A 20244-nucleotide genomic window follows, 5' to 3' on the forward strand; every position below is an offset into this window, starting at 1 on the left:
GCTCACAACTTGTGCTGTCATGAATAAAAAATGATGGTGGCACAGAGGCAATGTCTGTTTGCACCCTGAGAGAGAGTATTGCATTATTGAACAATTTAAAAAAACTTGTATGGTGGTTTCTCTCTAATCTAGAAGTGTTATCATTAATAGTTTGAAAGAGCTGAGTCTTTGGAGCACTACTATAAAACTTCATTCTCAGGTTGTCTTTACAACTGGTGTTATTTTCGTCTCTGGGTAAGCTGAGAGGTGATTAAATGTAAGTAAAGAAAGGGAGATAAGGGTACCACTTTCAAAAGCCTCTAATTGATTTAGGAGCCCAAATTCCATTCTCAGAAATGATTTGGGAACCATACTCTTTCAGTGCCTTAGTCACTTCTGCAAATAGGATTTATCCTTCTAATTTATGTAACAATTTTTCAATTTTTACTTAATGGCTAAAGGAGCTAATGTTCCTTCTAAAATAGTAGCATTACTTGGGGTTAATGCTTTGTTTCAGGTACTGACCGATTAATTTCTTGAACTTTAGATTGTAACAGGAAATGTTGCTGAAAGCTTCCAAGACTAACATCACAGAGAAAATAATGGGGATTGACAGAAAGTGTATTTCATAAGTAAGAGACTGTATTCCCATCAGTCTCCAAGATTCAGCACGGTGAGGTCCTTTCCTTGAAAATCTAAGCCACTGCTATCACTACAAAGAGATTTGACTGCAATAACATCTTGATGGAATATTAAGCAAGCTGCAGTATGATGTTCTGTTCTTTCCTGTGCAAGCTGACGGTGATGGCATTGTTGATCTGTATTTTGAGGGAATGGTATTAGTGTATTGACAGGGTACTCTTGGTTTGAGCATGAATAATGCCTTAACCAATTACATCATCATTTTTTAGTTTTATGTGGTTATGAGGAAATACATTTGAGCAACTTTAAATCTCATTTAGTGATTTTTTTTTTTTTTGTAGGAGAAGGGGACATACGCATGATATTTGGCTAGGCATATATACAGGGTGAAGGGATGAAGTCTGAGGAGGAATAAGATGGAGTACTACTTGTAATATGGGACACTGAAGAAAGAATGACATGGAACTGGCTGTACGGATGGTCCTAGTGGGATGCTGATCACCTAATTTCCATAACAGTATTGAACATTTAGTACTTCGTACACCAGGTATGCTTGGTCTCTAATTCTTTTGGGGTGTTGCCAGACTCTGCAAATATACAGGAGTTTGAAGTATGTTCAATACTGTGGTTATATCAGGCTTCCTTTTCTGCTGAAGTCATGTGCCTATAGACTTTGTTTTCAGATTTGGATCTGACCACCATCATCCATACTTTTGTAACTTCAAGGCTGGACTACTGCTGTGTAGGGCTGTGTGAAACAACACCATTTTGTTTCAACTTCTATTTCACCATTTTGAAGGAATAGTGCTTTGTTTTGTCATTTTGTTTCATTTTGAAGCACTGTCCCATTTCGTTTCATTGAAACCTTTTCTCTGTTTCAACGCATTTTGATGTTTTGCTCATAGGCTATAATGGGGAATCATGAAAATGCCTATAACTTTGTCGTTTCTTGACTGATTCAGAAGAAAATTGCAGAGATGGTATCCCCTTCTAAGGGTAAGAAGTCTGACAAGTTTCAAAAAGATAGGTGCATGGGTTCCAGGGAAACTGCACCTCACAGTGCTGAGAGCAAAACTCGTATCACTTGCTGGCAGCGGCAGACTGCTGTCATCCTATGCACAGATCTGGGGGCCCACACTACACAGGAGGGCTGTGCCAGACTTCTCCTGGGGGTGCGGGCTCCTGGATCTGCACATGGGATGACAGGAGATTGCTGTTGTCATCTGGGACCAGCGCTGGGTACAGCCCGCAACCAGTACCAGGAAATTTGCTGCTGCTGCTGGTCCCTGTCATCCCACACAGGTCTGGGGGTCTGCACTCCTGGGAGGAGTCCAGCAGCACTGGGAGGGCAAGTTGAGCTCTGTGGCGCTGGTGGAGCTGCTCGGCGTGCAGCCCTGACTCTCCTGGCCTCCCACCACCAGGCTGCACTCTGAGCGGCTCCTCCAGCCCCATAGAGCTGAGCCTGGTGGCAGGAGAGTCAGTGGCAGAGCCGCTTGGAGTGAAGCCCTGATGAGCACAGCCCAGTGGTGGGAGGCTCTGCAGGCCCATGGAACTGAGCCTGGAAGCAGGAGGCAGGGGAGAGCCACTGACCAGAGCTGTGCTTGGAGCGGCTCCGCCATTGGCTCTCTGCTGCCTCCCACTGCTAGGCTCAGCTCTGTGGGGCTGCAGAGCCTTCAGCCACTGGGCTGTGCTTGCCAGGGGTGCACTCTGAGCCAGGGCTACGCTCCATGCAGCTCTGCCAGTCCCACGGAGCTCAGCCCAGCGGCAGGAGAGCCAGTGGTGGAGCAGCTCAGAGCGCAGAGCTGGCAAGCACAGCCCAGCGGCAGGAGGCTCCGCAGCCCCACGGAGCTGACCCTGGTGGTAGGAGATGACGGAGAGCCAATGGCCAGGGCTGTGCTCAGAATGGCTCCACCAGTGGCCCTCCCGCCATAGGTCTGAGCTCTGTGGGGCTGGCAGAGCTGCTTGGAGCACAGATCTGGCTCTCCCCAACCTCCTGCTGCCGGGTTGCTTCGAAACTCAAAATATTTCAAAACTTTTGAAACATTTTGAGTGCCCTCAATGTGTTTCAAAGCTGTTTTGAAGCCTTTATGTCATTTCAGTTTTCACTGTTTTGATCTTGAAATGCATCGAAACAGCTTCAAAACGAAACACCTGTTGAAATTTCATAAAGCCCTACTGCTGTGCACTCTATACAAAACTGCCCTTGGGTGCATCTGCATGAGATGCTGAGTGAGTAGCTGTTACTGTGCAGTCATTTAGTACTTGTATAAACAAATACTAAATGACTGCGCAGTAACTGGAGTTACTACACAGTAGCATTACCAAACCGCTTTTAGGTGACATTGACTGCATAGTAGCTCATTACTACTGCACAGTAGCATTGCATCATGGTTCCTGCCAAGCAATGCTACTGCGCAGAAGTACCAAGCTACTGCACAGTCAGCATCTTGTATAGATGTGGCCTGTGAGTACCATTTGGTAGGGGTCTGAGAAGTGGACCCTATTCAATTCGGATTCTGATTTGGCCTGAATCAGGAACAGTGATTTGGTTCATTGATTTGAATCACTGTCCCTGATTCAATTTGGCTGAATCCGAATCTGAAGATTCAATGCTGATTCAGAGAATTGGCGATTCGGACATAGACACAGCTTTAAACATTTTTTCTATATACCTCTAGGTACCAGCGTGGCTTGTGAACACTGTGATGCTGGGGCTCATGGAGCATCCCACAGGAGTGTGGGTGGGGAGGGGCCCTCCACATGCTCGGCAGTGGACCTGGAAGTGGCCCGAAGTACTTCTGGTTCACTTCCGTGTCGGCGGGGAGTGCGCAGGGGAGGGGGCCCATGTCCCCCCAGCTCAGCAATTGGCCGTGGGGGGACCCCAGGTGCCCCCCCCAGACCCTTGAGGCACCAGTCACTGAGCCACAGGGGTATGGGGGGAGCCCCCCCCAGTGCACGCCTGGCAGACCCGGAAGTGGAACAGAAGTGCTTGTGGTCCACTTCTGGGTCTGCTGCTGAGCATGCTGGGGAGCCCCCCACGCTCCTGTGGAACACTCCATGCGCCCCAGCATTGCAGTGTTCACGAGCCACTTGGTACCTAGAGGTATGTAGAAAAACATTAAAGTTGTATCTATGCCTGAATCGCAGAATCTTTCCAAATCTCTCGGAATTGATTTGGAGAGATTAAAGGGCCCTCTGATTCAGTTCAGATTTGGAGATTCAGCAACCGAATCGGGCCAAATCTCTGCCAAATCAAATCAGGGACTGAAGCTTCACACAGCCCTACCATTTGGAAGCTGCAGCTGTTGCAGAACTTGGCTGCCTGCCTTCTGATAGGTTCCTGGTTCACCAGTACCGTAGTGCTACAGAGTCTGCATTGGCTTCCAATTCAAAGTGCTGGGTTTGATTGATAAAGCCCTAACTGGCTAGAGCCCTATGTATCTGAGGGAGAACTTGCATTCTCCCTTATGTTCCATCACAATTCCTGAGGTCAGTTGAGAATAACTTCCCACAATTTCCTTGTATGCACCAAATTCATTTGAAAAAATATGGAGGAGGTTGTTCTTGGTAGTTGCTCTACAACCTGGAAAACTCCCTGTTCATCTAAGGTCTGCCAGAGCCTGAACCTGGACATGTTCCAGAAGCATTTTATGACCTTCTTATTGGGTGTGCTTGGGGTGGGCTTTTAGCAGGTGGAGTTAAGTCTGGGGGTTTTGTTTGGAAGTTGTTTTAATGCTTATTATTCTATTTAATTGTTTTATACATTTTATAATTTATCTTATTTTGATTGTATACTGTCCTGTGCCTTTTGGGGGAGGGGGATGTAAAAATCAAATAAATAGCATAAAGTAAAATGTACTGAGCTGGGAGGCCAGATGTCAATTCTGAATTCTACTGACTGTTGCCCTTTGTGGTTCGTTTACTGCTTGTGGCCATATGCACCCTCATTTTAAAAGTAAGTTAGTGGAGAGATTAGTCAAGTTCACTTCAGATAGGGCTGGGAAAAGAACTGAGGTCTTCAACTGAGCAAATCCAAGTTGTATTCAGTCAGGTATGCTACCTTTCAAAATAAAAATGACAATATGAATGCGCTGATCAATGCCCATGTAATCACCCGAGGATTAAAGCCAGGATTCCTGATCTGTAATAGCTGTTTAGCAAATGTTCATGCAACCTACTGTGAAGTGCAAGAAGGGATGATTATAAAGTTCTTGACTACTCTTATGTGTAATCTCACCTAGACATTTCTAAATAAATCCATAACTTCTGCTTGATCTATAACACAGCTGTCAGTAATTGTGAAGTAATTGTGAATCTACTTCAAACAAAGTACATTGTTTGAAGCAGGGATGCTCAACCTCCAGCCCATGGGCCAAAACTGGCCCATAGAGCCATAGCATCTGGTCTGTGGGGCTCCCCATGAGTCAAGAAATTCAGTGGTAGGAGAGCAGTGGCAAGTAATATTGCCACCCTCCCATACTGCCAGACTCCTAAGCCCTGAACAGTGGGGTAGGAACCGGGCTATACTCCCTTCCAGCCCCCATGTGGCTGAATCAGGGGCAGACCACACCCCTTCTTTCTGCACCACTGGATTGGGGCTGGCCTGCCTTCCTTTCTTGTCAGGGTCTCTGGTTAGTCAGGCCCAGCCAGGTTGAGCTCTTGGGTTGCCACACCTGACTTTCATCTTGAGCTAATGTGATTGCCATAGTTCTCTATCACTGGATTGGCTACTGAGAGTTCCACTCAGCAATTTTAAGCCCACCTGCAGCCTTAGGCTGCCAGCATGCCTTGAAAACAGCATCAGTCTGCTCTGGCAAGACTCATGTTCACTGCTTTCTCTGGTTTTGCTGGCTCCTGACTCAACTTTGGCTTTCACTGACTCCGCTCTTGGATCTTCCCTGGAACTTGGCACCTGGCTGTCTGACCCAGCTTGCACCCCAGACGATGATTCTTAGATCTCCCTCTTGGCTCTCCTCAGCCCCAGTTCTGCATTTTTCATTCTGATGATCCAGACCCTGACCTGAGAATCTGTACCCCAACCTAACTGACCTCTTGGATGCCCTTCAGGGCCTACCTACAAGTCCATCACCTATGTTCCAGGCAAGCCTTTACATTTCCTTCCCACACAGCCAGATTGGGGCAGGGCCAGCCACCCCCCACCTTCCCATGTGGCTGGATTAGGCCAAACCTCACTGCCCATCATACTGGATTTGGGATCCAGCCTACAGACGGACTAAGTGCTGTCCATCAACTCCAAGGGAGAAAAGTTTGGGAACCGCTGGTTTGAAGGATTAATAACCCTCACTATTTAAAAATCTTTGCCTTAATTTGTCACACTTCACCCACCAGAAATTGGCTTTGGTTATATCTTTACCCACTAGACTTAGGAGTTGTCTTCAATAAAACAATCTCTTCCCCAGGATGAGTAATTATAGATTGTTTTAAAATTTCTTCTTGAGACAAAGGCTTGATGCACACTCATGCAGAAAGGTGTCTGGGTAAAAAGACTGGCTCTCAATATTGTATGTTGTTCCTGTTCCCTCTAACGCTGGTTGTTATCTGCAGGCATACAAAATCTATGTAACCAAGTGTGTGCGTCTTCCACATGAGGCAAGATCAGTTTCTAGTTGTAAATTAAGTGTTGGAATTACTATGGGATCCTTTTCTATAAAAATCAATGTAACAGTTATCATCCTTAGGTGAATCTTCAAGAAAGGAAAATAAAATAAAAATGTTTTGTTTTGTTTTTTTTGGGGGGGGGAGGGGGTGTCTGATTCTTGCATATCTTGTTTTGCATTCAAAATTTAAAATTTCATTTAACATAAGGGGCTGAGTGTGTGGGACCAGAGAAGGTCCAGAAGCCCATAGGAGAGGCTAAGTGGAAAATAACATTTGTGAGTGATGGCACCTGTGAGGCATGGGGCATGGTGTAGGGGTGACATGGAGCTATACAATTAGCCCATAAGGCAGTGACCACAGGTACCTGGTGGTCATTTGAGAGAGCAATTTAGGAAACCTTGGGGCAGCCTCCCTCATAAAATTAAAAGATATCGAGGCATGGTGGGAAACTGAAGGGATGATTGACCATAAAGTGAGGGCTGAAGGGACGCCGTGGTCTTCGTAGCCACCCCTGGAAGGACATCCTGTCACAGTGGTACTTCTTTAAATGTTGCAACTTTATATGCCTCCCAAGGCACCATATTTGATTTCCATGTGGGAACCTGTTCAGAACAACAAAGTCACACAAAGATATAATACTTTTGGTGGTAAAGATGGGATCTTTATTTGTGTTGGTGCTTAGAGCCATAGCCTAAATCAGGCTTGTCCAACATATGGTCCGTGGGCTGCCATGCCATTTTATCTGGCCTGCAGTGGTGATGGCAGTGGTGGAGTGTGGAGCCATGGAGGTGGTGGTGGTGGTGCGGAGCGCAGTGGTGGCGCCGCGGTGTGTGAAGCCGCCGCTGTGGAGTGTAGAGCTGCAGTGGTGGTGGCAACGTGGAGCGTGGAGCCTCTGTGCGGAGTGCAGGGCAGCGGCGGTGGCGCGGAATGTGGAGCTGCTGCCATGGAGCACAGAGGCGGTGGTGGCACAGAGTGGGGAGCCATGGTGATGGGGCCGTGGCGAGGCAGAAAGGGCCGACCCATGGGCCCCAGCCAGCAGCGAGGGGAGGGGAGCTGCTTATCCCCGGGGGAGCGGCTGCTGGCACTGCCGGCCCACGCCTGCCTCCTCACCCGCCTGCTTGAAGCCAGCCCCTCTGCCCTGCCCTGCTGCACAGCAAGGCGGTGCCTGCTCCCCCAGCCAGTCTCCCCCGGGCACTGCAGCTCTCTGGGCCTGGCCTTCCGTGCGCTAGGCCCCAAGGGGGCCACTTCTCATGTGCTGCTGGGGGCGGGAGGAGCCCAGCCGGGTCTGCACCGGCCAACAGAAGCAGCTGGAGAACTGTGTGCCGCTCGGGACGGGATGAGCTTGCACTGGTCAATCCCAAGTGGCACATGGCTCTGCTGCCACTTCTGCTGGTTGGTGCCGACCTGGCCAGCCTCCTCCCATCCCTAGCAGCTCATGGGAAGCTGGCTTCAGCTGCATACTGATTTTCCTGGCTGGTGCTGACCCGGTTCTGCCCAGGCGGGTCCTGCAGCACCATGTCAACCCAGGCATGGCACCCGCAGGCCGGGCGGGCCTCAGGTTAACCCCAGCCTGGCCCTGTGGCTTCTCCAGCACCAGGGCAACCCGGTTGAAGCCAAGCGGCTCCTGCAGCACCATGTTGACCTGGGCATACATGCCATGTCAACCAGCACCATGTCAACCCCTGCAACTTCATTGGTGTCAAAGGTCACGTGACAGCACTTCCTGATATGATACCACTTCCTGTGACATCTTTGAATATGGCTCGCCGGCCCACTGGGTGATAAAAAGTTCGTGATCCGGCCCCACATTCAAAAAGTTTGGACACCCCATGGCCTAAATGATCCAGGACATCTAGAAAATACTTTATATATGAACACACTGAAGACACTTCATATGAATACCCACTTAGACCTATAGCTGCTGCAGGAATTGCAGCAGAAAAGTTGTCTAGAGAAATCAGAGTAGCAAAAAATTAACAAGCAAAGGTATGTGCAGTGAAATCACTGTGCAAGTACAGTAGAGGAAGTTACAGCTGGGGAGAGCAGCTATTTTGTTTTTCAGTTTAGAGCAGTGGTGCTGAAGCTTTAGCCCCATCAGATGAGTGGTGCAGGACCAATTGGTAGGCTGGATCTCATGTGGGTTTGGCAAACAGAATTGGTCCCTGCATCACCTGGATCCCACCTCGTATTGCCTGGATCTGGCCCTGTGTACATCAGGGTCCCCTAACCTCTGCTACTAAGAGAGGGTAAGAGCAGCGTAGCAAAGCTGCAATTGGGGGGTGGGAGGAGGCATTGGGAGCTAAGTTAGTTGCTAAACAGTAAGCAACAGTAAGACAGTGGCTACAGTGACTACAGGGGAACAAGTTGTGCCACAGTAGTTAAATGGCAATTATAGTGCAAAAGGAGCAGGCTGCAAAACCTGTGATGGGCTGGAGATCATGTGACCAGAATGGTTGGTGATTCAGGGATATATAAGCCAGCTCCAGGTTAGGGCTGTCAGTTTGGCTCTGGCTGCTGCAGAATGAAAAGCTTCTGATAAGTGAGAGTGCTGGAGATAGACCCATAGGCAAAAGTAACTTAAGGAGCTAGGAAGGGACAGCTCAGGGAGTTCTGTGGGACAGTGACTCTGAATAGCATTTTATTTAGAGTGAAGCAGTTTGCTTATTATTATGTATCTGGGGGTTCTTGTCCTGGAGAGATCATGTGCAGAAAAGCAGGAAAACCATCTTCAAGAAAGGGAGGAAAGTAGATCTGGGGAACTACAGGCCAATCAGCTTGACCTCAGACCCTGGAAAGATTCTGGAAAAAATGATCAAAGAGACCATTCTTGACAAGCTGGCTGATGGCAACATCCTGAGGGACAGCCAGCACAGGTTTGCTCTGGGTAGGCCTTGCTTGGCCAATCTCATCTCCTTCTATGAACAGGTGACATATCACCAGGACAAGGGAAAAGAGATTGACATCATATATCTGGACTTTAAAAAAGCCTTTGATCCGGTGTCCCACGATCTCCTCTTGGAAAATTTGGCCAACTGTGGCCTCAGCTACATCACAGTTTGATGGCTGGGGAATTGGCTCCGAGGCCGGAGTCAGAGTATGGTGGTCAATGGAAGTGAATCATTAAGGCACTCTGTAACCAGTTGTGTCCCACAAGGCTCCATCCTTGGACCTGTTCTCTTACATCTTTATCAATGATGTGGATACTGGTGTCAGAAGTGGACTGGCCAAGTTTGCTGATGACACCAAACTTTGGGGTAGAGCATCCACACCTGGGGATAGGCTGGTGATCCAGGCTGACTTGGATAGGCTAAAAAAGTGGGCATATATAAACCTGATGACATTCAATACTGACAAATGTAAGGTATTCCACCTTGGGGAAAAAAAACCCTGCAGCATGCTTATAGGCTCAGCAGTGCTACACTCGCTAACACCATGGCTGAAAGAGACTTGGGGTTCATGACTGATCACAAGATGAACATGAGCCACCAATGTGATGTTGCAGCTAGTAAAGCAAACCAAATTCTGGCTTGCATCCATAGATGCTTCTCAAGTAAATCTCAGGATGTCATCCTCCCACTGTATTCAGCCTTGGTGAGGCTGCAGCTGGAGTACTGCATCCGATTCTGGGCTCCACAATTCAAGAAGGATGTGGAGAAGCTTGAGAGAGTCTAGAGGAGAGCCACATGCATGATCAGAGGACAAGAGAATAGGCCTTATAAAGAGAGGCTAAGAGCCATGGGACTCTTCAGCCTGAAAAAGCACAGACTCAGGGGTGACCTAGTGGCAGCCTATAAGTACATCAGGGGTGTGCATCAGGATCAGAGCGCTCCAAGAGGTGACAAGGTCCAATTGTCACAAACTCCTCCAAGACCGTTTTAGGCTGGATATAAGTAAAAACTTCTTTTCTGTCTGAGCTCCCAAGGCCTGGAATAGACTGCCTCCACAGGTGGTGCAAACACCTACTCTGGACCCTTTTAAGAAGCATTTGGATGCTTATCTTGCTGGGATCCTTTGACCCTATCTGACTTCCTGCCCTTGGGTAGGGGGCTGGAGTCGATGATCTTCTGAGGTCCCTTCCAGCCCTAATATCTATGAAACCTTTATTAACAACAATTAACCAACATTAACACTAAACAGAACAGCAAGTAGCAAAACAAGATAATGCAGTTTGTGCAGTGCCCTCTGCTAATGGAGTATAGAACATACATACAGACATTCAATACATAACAATCCTTTTCCCTGGTAATGTAGTCCTGTAAGTATTTGGCCAGACAGTGAACTGTCTTGTGTGGCTCACTTCAGGAGTAACAGACATTTCACTGTCAACAGCAGTAGATTTCTTTGGCTGTTCTACAGTAGCTTCAGCAACTCTAAGTATTGATGAGTCTAAAACAGCAGCCAATGGACTCATCAGAAGTGGTTCTATTAGCAGCACAGCACCTTCTGGTGTTGCAGAGGTTACCTTATCTGAGACTCAATCCTGTATTATCTAGCCAATATGAAGTGTCTGTCCATATGGAGTCTGGATCTTATATGATACTGGCCCTGTAGCTCCAAGGACAGGTGCAGGCACCCACTAATGGTCCAGTCACATAATTTTAGATGTATGCAGGTTCCTCTGGTTTAAAGGTTTTTGCAGACATAACATCTTGTTTCTTGGAGAACTGGATTTCTTGCCTTGTCTGGTATTTGGCTACCATGTCTGGGTGGAGCTAATCCAAAATCTTTTTAAATGGTGGTTTATTAGTAGTTGTGCAGGATTGTCACCTGTAGCAGTGCATAGAACTACATGCAGTGCATAAAGTTGCATTGTAGTAAGAAATTAGCTAATTGTTGGTTCCAATCACCATCAGTGGTTTGCTTCAACGCATCTTTAGTAGTTTGGGCTATTCATTTCCCTTGGCCATTTGATGACATGTGGAATGGTGCAGATGTGGTGTGATGGATAAGATACCTCTCCATAAACTTCAAAATCTTTCAGTAGTGAATTGTACAGCATGATCAGACACAGTGGTATGTGATCATGAGTTCTGAGCAGCAAGTTTGCAACAGTAAAACTTGGATTACAGCTCGTGAAGTCACTGATGCATAACAAACAGCTTCCAACCACTTTGAGAAAGAATTAAAGACAATGAAGAATATCTAGCCTTGGAAAGGGTTAGCAAAATTTGTGTGTAGACAAGACTATGGTGTTTTAGTCACTTCCCCTGGATGGGCTGGAGTCTTAACTTGTGTCTGGGATGGTTCACACCTCTTTATTATATTTGTTCATTCAGCATCAAACTTTGGCCACCAGACATAACTTCTGGCAAGTGGTTTCATGTGGACAGTCTCTGGTATTGCATGGACAGCATTGAGAACATTGGGAATGACCACTCAGTTACCCCATAGTAGGCATCTTTTAACACTGGAAAGTTCATGTTGATGCACAGTGAATGGCTTAAATTAATTTGCAACCTTTGTTGAAGGCCGCCCCCTCCATACCCAGTTTGGTACCTGGGCTAACATTGGATCCTTAGCAGTTCTATGAACAATGTCATCTGCCTGGAGGAGATTGCAAAAAAATTCTAGAATTAGAACTTCAGAGTGGGGAGGAACAGTTGAAGTCAGGGCAGGCTAACAGCAAATGACTCAGTGCATCTGCATTTGCTATCGACTTCCCAGGGTGATGTTGAATTTCAGTCATATACATTTAAAAGTAAGGGTCGATGAAGCATACATAGTAAAATAGTTTGGGGTGTTGATCTGTTCTTGGTGAATAACCCTGGCGATGATTTATGGTCTGGTACAATTGTGAATTTGTGGCTGTATATGTCATTTCCTAACCCCAGTGATGACTGCAAGAGTTTCCCTATCAGTTTGGATATAATTCCTTTGAGTCTTTTCATGAATAATAGGAAATGGGAGCTTCATGTTCATCATTCTGAAGGTGACTGAGGACAGCCCCATTCCATATGGTGGAGCATCGCAAGTAAGCAAAAGTGGCTTCTCCATGTCATAGTGGACTAGCCTGCTGTCAGAAAACAACAATTGCTTCACATCATTGAAAGCCTTGCCTGTGCAGTTCAGTTAATTTCCAGGTGGCATCCTTAATCAATAGACAATGCAAAGGCTCAGCAATAGTGGCCTTGTCTTTTAAGAAGGAATGATAGAAATTAAGCAGACCCAGGAAGGTTTGCAGTTCCTACTTATTCTTAGGTGTTGGGGCCTTATGCATACCTTATACCTTTGCATGTGTTGCATAAATTCCAGTGGCATCAACTCAATCCCTGGAACACCACACTGGTCACTCAGAAAGCACATTTATCGTTCTTGAGTTTCAGTTCAGCATTGGAAATGCAGTGTAATACTTCATGCAGTTGGACAACTAATTCTGGCACGGACCCTGCTCTAACGCAGACATTATCAAAATATGGCTTGATTCCCTTAAGACCTGCAAGTCAGTCATTTGTAACCTTTTGGAAAACTCTAGGTGCAATGTTTATTAAATAGTAGGCACTTGTCTCAGAAGGCTCCCTTATGGGACATGATAGTCTCTGCATCATCTGTTTATGTATCAGAAAGTTGTTGATACACTTGGCCCAAGTCTAATTTAGCAAAAACCTTCCCTTCAGCAAGAGTGGCAAGGAGCTGGGTTACTGATGGAATCTGGTATGGGTACTTCTGTAGTGTCTTCTTAATGGTACACTTACAGTCAGCACAATTGAATATCATTGTTTGGCTTCTTAGTGAGTACTGAGTATGATTGGAGTGGCCCATTTTGGATTTAGATTTGCTTCTAGGGCACCTTGTTCCACAAGTCAATCAATCTCTGCATCAAGGCAATGTTTCAAGGCTTCATTCGAATTGGAACCACAGTTGGATCTAATATAAAAGACACTGCCTGGCCCTTGTAGGTTGTTCATCCAAGACTTCTCTGAAATCCCTTAGGACATTTTCTAAGGTGTCCATCATGAGGCTGTGCACTCCTGTTGATTTTATACCCAATGGCTCAAACCATTCTCCTCCTAGTAAGCTTATTCTACCTCTGTAGTACAGGGAACATCTTGGAGAATCACTGTTGTGTAGATCTCCTATTGTGGGGTTGATGCAAAGTGATATTTTTAGCAATTCAAGGATGTTGTTGGCTTGGCTGAGGATATACAGGAGCAAGTAATCTGAAAAGTCTTTGAGCTAATGACGCTCAGTAGCACTGCACATTTCTGGTTATCATCAGTAATCTTATTGGCTTCCAGATAGAAGTTTAGCCAGTCAGCTTAAGAGTCCCAAGTGAACAGATCAACCACATCAAATTCTTCAATGTGGGCCAAAGTAGCCACGTTAGAGAGCAACTACACAGACCAGCCCATGGGAGGAAAGGAGTCCCAATTTTTTTCTCACTTGTAGCATAGATCACTGCAAGCATCTCCTTTGTTCATTTTTTTGAAGCACTAGAAGCATCCTACTCACCAGGATCCCATCCTCATTGCCAGTATTTTGTATCTGGGGGTTCTCGTCCTGCAGAGATCACACAGGGAAGAAGAAGGGAACCATCTTTATTAACAACTAACTACCCTTAACTCTCAGCAGGACAGCAACCAGAAAAACAAGATGATGCAGTTTGGGCAGTGCCCTCTACTGCTGGAGTACAGAACATATATGCAGACACACACAACAATTATGCACACATGCATGCGACACAGTGCTTTTTAAAAGTGCCTGATGCTACATTACATGCATTTATATGAACATCAGCACTGAGAAAATGGCAGTGGTGCACTTTTGAACTAAAACACATCAAAGGTGTTTTAGTTCAAAGTGCACCACTGCTATTTTCTTAGTGTTGATGTGCATTTCACCAGGTATACAAATGTATGCGATGCAGTGCTGAGCGCGTCAGTACTCAGGCTCCACAGACTTGATTAATCAAGTCTGCTCCAATGCACTGGATTTCTGGTGTGTTGGAGCAGACAAACATATGTGTATAAATGCCCTTTGGTTCTGGGTCTAACCAAGGTTTTGGGTTGTGGCTGCAGTGGTTCTCAGGAGGTCACACAACACAGTGCTTAGAGAACTCTGTGTTGGGCATTCTGCATTGAGCAAGGACACAGCTGTATCAAGGGTGGGAAAGAGCCGAAGCCTGAACGGAGAAAGGCGCTAAGGCTGGGATAGCTTGATCCAGGACAGAGGGATGAAAGCCTGAGAGGGGAAGAGGCTGCAATTGGGCCAGGATCCCAGAAAAAGAAAGAGAAACTGAGTCTGAGGTCGACATTGTATACCTAGACTTCCAAAAGGCCTGTAATCTAGTATCCCATGATGTTCTACAGAAAAATTGGGGGATTGCGAGCTTACCTGCTCAACAGTTAGGTGGGTAGGAAGCTAGCTGCAGGGTAGGACCCAGAGAATTCTAATGAATGGATCTGTGTTGTCCTGACGAGAAGTGGCCAGTGGTGTCCCTCAGGGGTCTATGCTTGGCCCAGTGCTTTTCAACACCTTTATCAATGATTTGGACATGGGGGTGAAGAGCTCACTGGCCAAGTTCACGAATGACACCAAGTTATGGGGGAGTGTGGTCATGCTTGAAGATAGGCTACGGAAAGTGGCAGCCCTAGGCAGGCTGGTAAGATGGGCAGATCGGAACCAGATGAAGTTGACCATTAAGAAGCATAAAGTACTCCATCTCAGGATGAATAATTCACAATGTACTTACAGGCTCAATGATGCCAAACTGACTAGCTCCATGACTGAAAGGGACCTAGGGGTAATAATAGACCATAGTATCAATATGAGCTGTCAGTAGCCAGCAGGGCAAACTATATTCTGGCATGCATCAACCCATGCATCTAAAGTAAAATCAAGGAAGTGATTCTTCTACTTTACTCAGCGGTCTGCTTTACATTGGTGAGATCGCACCTGGAGTACTGAATCGAATTCTGGGTGCTGCACTTCAGCAAGGACCTGGTAAAGCTTGAGAGAGTCCAGAGAAGAGCCACTTGCATGGGTGACTAGTGCCTCACATGTCTGGGTGGGCACCAGAGGGGCACGACTGGTGGGGGCACCCAGGGGTCAGCCAGTGACCAGTGGTACGGCGGCATTGGAAGTGCCAGCACTTCCACCACTGATTTGCTACTGACAGCCAATTCCAGGGTGGGCACTAGTGTTCTCTGTCCCACTCTATCAGCTGGAGCTCTTGCTGCCATGGGGGGAACCAGCACTCTCGGGGGGAGAAGGGACACGTGCCCTCCTGTGCATCACCTATGGCCACCTGTATGCTCAGGGACTTGCAAGGCAAGCTATACAAGGAAAGGCTGAGGGACTTGGGCCTCTTCAGCCTAAAAAAGAGAAGGCTGATAGGGGACTTGGTAGAAGCTTACTGCTACATCAGGGGAATACATCAAGGACTCGGCAAACAACTGTTCACCAGGGCACTCTTGGGGAAAAGGAGGAGTAAAGGCCATAAACTCCTGGAAGACTTAACACTAGGAAAAACTTCTTCTGAGTTAGGGTGTCCAGACTGTGGAATAAACTCCCTCCAGAGATGGTGCAATCACCTACCCTGGAAATCTTCAAGAGTAGACTGGACAGTCACCTCACTGCGGTCACCTGACCCCAGTTGTCTTTCCTGCATAGTGCAGGGGGGCTGGACCCAATGATCTTGTGAGGTCCCTTCCAGCCCCTTACAATATAGGAATTTATGAGGCCAAGAAGACCAAGACCAGAGGAAAGGGGCCTAAGTTATAAAGCTTGAAGCCCAGACAAAATAGACCAGGACCTAAGTTATAAAGATCAAAGCACAAACAAAAGGGACCGGGGTCTGAGGGGCCCAGTGGCCTAAGTAATAGAGATTGGGTGACACCTGCAAAGCATGGGCATGGCTGTTGGGGAAGCTTTAGGCCATGATTAACACCCTTAAGGTAAGCAGGCCTGGGATACCACAATTTGAGCCAATAGGGCCTGGAGCAAGAGCCTGTCAAAGGGTGACCAAGCCTAAGTGGATTGGGCTGAGTGGAACCAAGCATCTAAGAGCACATTCTGGTTCTCTGGAGTATATAACAACAACAACAAAGGTGAGGTAGGTGAGTATGAAGTGGTAGCCTTGGGAGACCAGAGTGAGTCAAGCAAAGTAAGTTTGGCTTCCAGTGGGTACCAATGCCACTCTCTCGGGCTGGATGTTGGTGCACTGTGCCACTCAGATCTGTCACCCAGATCCTGTGTTATGTCACCTAGATTTGCCCTATGAACCTGGATTGGGCCCCGCATGCCTGAACCCTGTCTTGCACCACCCAGATCAGGCCCTGCACTGATGGGATCCCACCTCATGCTGCCCAGATCAGACCCAGTGCCACCCTGGCCCAGAGTGCCCATTTTAGCACACAGGAGCATGCTTACCCCTGTAGGGCTCCCCACGGGTCCAGGAATTTGGCAGCTGGGGAACAGTTATTAACACTGAAACTGATTTCCCGCTGCCAAATTTCTGGACCCATGGAGAGCCCTACAGACTTGAAATTTGGCTCCACAGGTTGTATCTGGCCCATGGCCTGGGCAGTTGAGACACTCTGCTCTAAAGCAAATAAGCATGTAGCCTGCACTGAAGGCACACTATAATCAGAGAGAGCTCAACTGTGTGTATCCCTGAAAATACTAATAAGAATGGCCATTCACATAGGCAGTAGTGGTGAGTTTAATGAAAACCAAGAAATGTGAATATTTTTTGAACATTTCAAACAGTTGGATGACAGTGACGGGTTCCAGGGCATGTCAACTATTACCAGCAATTTTGTTTCCAGTCTTGCTGAGATGGACCAGCTATGGAGAAATTACTGCAGCCCTGCAAGAAGCTTTTTTACCCACAACCTGAATGCTATGAATAAATGCTACTGATTCCTCCAAAATGCTACTAATTCCACCAACAAACTCAGTGTAGTGTCAGTAACACAGGTATTAGCTACTTTAAAGAAGTTGTTAGCCATATCAGTTTGGGCAAGAGTTGAGTAATGGCTTATGAGATCAGTTTTTTGCAGGGTTGCACAATAACCAAATTTGGAAGAAGTTATTGACTATGTCAATTCTTGTATTGAAAAACCACTGTTGTATGGTGTCATGACCCAAAGGTCTGATTTTTTGTGTGTGCTCGGCACTAAGAATTATCCCCGTGGGTTTACAGTTTCATTGCACGGAGGAGTTCTGCTGCGCAGAGAACCCGCGTGCAAAGGAATGTTCCCACCACTTTGCAGCGGTCTTTGCAGGGTGCATTTTCTTTGCAACACAGAAATGCACGGTGCAAAGAGTTCCCGTTCGTCGTATGCAAATTCATGCCCCGCAATTGGCTAGTGCTAAATTGTTCCCACGTGGCGGCTGGCGATTGGCCTGCTAGCCGTATAAGAGGCTTGAGCAGTTTCCACCCAAGCCGAAGAGGACTCCGCATCCATCTCGTGGGGACTCTGGGTGTGTGCGGCAGGGTAATAGAAACCCTGTGTGTTGCTCAGAGGAGTTTGGTGGCCTGATCCACCGCCCACCTCTTCCCGTCTTCGAACGGAGCCTTCTATAAGACGTATTGACGAGTTTATGCGCACTTGTCCTGGACATCTGGAGTTCTGTCTGCGTGGAGCCTAGCAAACTCCACGTGATTGTTCGTGTTTTGTCTGTGTGGAGCCTAGCAAACTCCACGTGTGTTCGTGTTTTCTGTTGTAACCGCAACTCAAGCAAGTTCTCAGCCTGCACCGCGACCATCTTGGTGTAAGTAAACAATCTTAAAATCAACTGTTAAGTGTCTGTGCCTAATTCTAGCTCGGCGCCCGCCCTCTCCGACCCGGGCTGCCCGGGCTGCCGGCCACAGCCCGTGTGCAGAGCGACGAAAAGGGCCCGGGGCCCGACCCGGCCCGCACATATGGAAATAGTGGTTGTCATGGAAACTGGTGAGAAGGCCTCCCTGGAATTTAGTGTGGACTGGAAAATTACTCAATAAGATCTAGGAGCACAGAAAACGAGGGACTTTAATAGGGCTGTTAAATACAAGCAATCTACCCTGAAAGAAGTTGTTAGGCATGTCAAGTGCTAGAGAAAAGGCCATGTTGCTGTAACTTGTTGCATAGTTCAATAGCCAGTAACACCTGGAAGTCATCCACCCTAGAAAACATCTATCAAGGAGAAGCCCAAAATGGGACATAAGTTCAGAATATAAAATGTGGAAGATCAGAGTTCTAGTACCACAGACAAACACCTGGAATTGCATGTGCTATTAAAAGTAATGGTAACTAATAGCATTGGGGCACACCTTCAATTGAAGGAGGCCCTGCAAGAATGGAGCTACATACAAGAGCTGCATCTATATATAACTAGACCTTGTACCAGGTGCCTGCTGGAGAAAATCTCCATGGTTCTTAAGACTTACTTTGGGGAAAAGGTGGTCCCAAAAGAGATACTTCAGGTATCAGTTCAACTAGATGGGTAGTCCATCAGTTTACCTTTGTATGCAATTGCAAGAAATTATCCACTGCTGTTTGGAAGATCTTGGCTACAGAAGCTAGGGTGAGTTGGAACAAGATCAAATCAGTTAGGAAGGCACCGCAAGCCCTTAAATACATATTGGTGAGAGCAACAAAGTTCTGAGCTATGTGTAATCAAATTCAGCAAGGCCTCCAACTTTGTAGGTATATATTCACCTGGATTTTTCAGGGTTGGTGGAAGGTCATATGCTTTTATTGGTAATTATTGCACACACTAAGTGACCTGAAGTTTTCAAAATGTCTTTTTTTATAGCTACCTAGACTACTGAGCACCTTTATACCTTATTTAGTCTCTTTGGACTATACTTGTAATTGCAGCTGGTAAGTAATAACGGATCTCAGTTCCGCTTGGAGGAATTTTGGAAGTTCCTAGTTTGCAAAGTTATTCAAGATTATGGCTAGGGACAGAAGTTGCACATAAACCAGTTTAAATGATCAGAAACTGCTTTAAACCTGTAACAGAACAGAAGTTCAGTGCACTTAAACCTGTTTCAAAATAGCCAAAACTGGTTTAAGATAAACCTGTTTGAATGTAATATCAGACTTAACTGATTTAGGTCAAACCAGTTTATGAAACTTCTGTCCCAGACCCCTTCCTGTTTCAAAATAAATCACAGTCCTCCAAAATCCCAGGATGCTTTGCATCCCTGGGCTGGGCTGTGCTGTCTGCTGGTGGTGCTCTGCTCTGTATCTGGAGCAGTGAGGGCTGGCTGACAAAGCTGTGGGGTGGAGGTGGGAGGGGGAAACCCAGCTGGGGATGCAGCCCATTCTGCCTGGAGGGGCAGAGCAGCCCCTGCCAGACTTTTCCCTGCTGGAGTGGAAGTGGTAGGGGCATGGGCCAGCAGGCCAGCCTGGATTGCGTTTGGGCGGGGGTGGCTGCCACCCTTTTGTCTCCTTGCTCCAGTGGGGGCATGGCCATGCCCTAGCCGAGGCAGGAACGGTGAGGTGCAGAAGGGGGGCTTAATCCCCCCTCCCACCAGCATGGGACCCCAGCTGGGGTCTGCCCAGCTTTTCCCTCCTGCTTACCACTTGAGGTTCCACTTGAGTGGTGAGCATGGGGGGGAAAGCTAGGCAGACCCCAGCTGGGGTCCTGTGCCAGTGGGAGAGGGGAGACGGGGTTTAATCCCCCTCCCTCCCCACCTTTGCCTGAGGTGCTGTCGAGGCCGCCATCTGGCCACACCCACTGCTACTTGGGAACAAACATGGCAAGGGCTGTTACCCCATTCCCCTACAGGCCAGGGTGGGGTTTAAACCCCTCACAAATCATACTCAGTGGCCTGCTGGGGCCTGGCCATGACCCCGCATCAGCTCAGCTTCCCTCCAGCCTTCTGGCCACTGCGGAAGGGGAGGGAGGGCTTGCTCTAGCACTCCCCAGCTTTTAGCCTTAGTCACTGCAGGCACGTGGCTGCATTTCTGGAATCAAAAGTGAATGTCAATTCATTTGCGTCTCAGTTTAATCCATGCAGGTTAGGCTAACCTTCAAAGATTTAACTAATTCAGGCTTATGCTTTTTGAATGT

General features: G+C 47.2%; 1 long non-coding RNA gene across 1 annotated transcript in view; it reads left to right on the forward strand.

Moving 5' to 3' along the window:
- LOC132247716 (uncharacterized) overlaps nt 1-2076 on the forward strand; it is a 75534-nt gene extending 73458 nt beyond the window's left edge. The window contains exon 3 of the long non-coding RNA XR_009459046.1: nt 963-2076. This is a non-coding gene — a long non-coding RNA (uncharacterized LOC132247716). The remainder of the gene's footprint in view (nt 1-962) is intronic.
- The last annotated feature ends 18168 nt before the right edge of the window (nt 2077-20244 follow it).

Source organism: Alligator mississippiensis, chromosome 1 (genome assembly GCF_030867095.1).
Source record: "Alligator mississippiensis isolate rAllMis1 chromosome 1, rAllMis1, whole genome shotgun sequence".
NCBI classification, from domain to species: domain Eukaryota; kingdom Metazoa; phylum Chordata; order Crocodylia; family Alligatoridae; genus Alligator; species Alligator mississippiensis.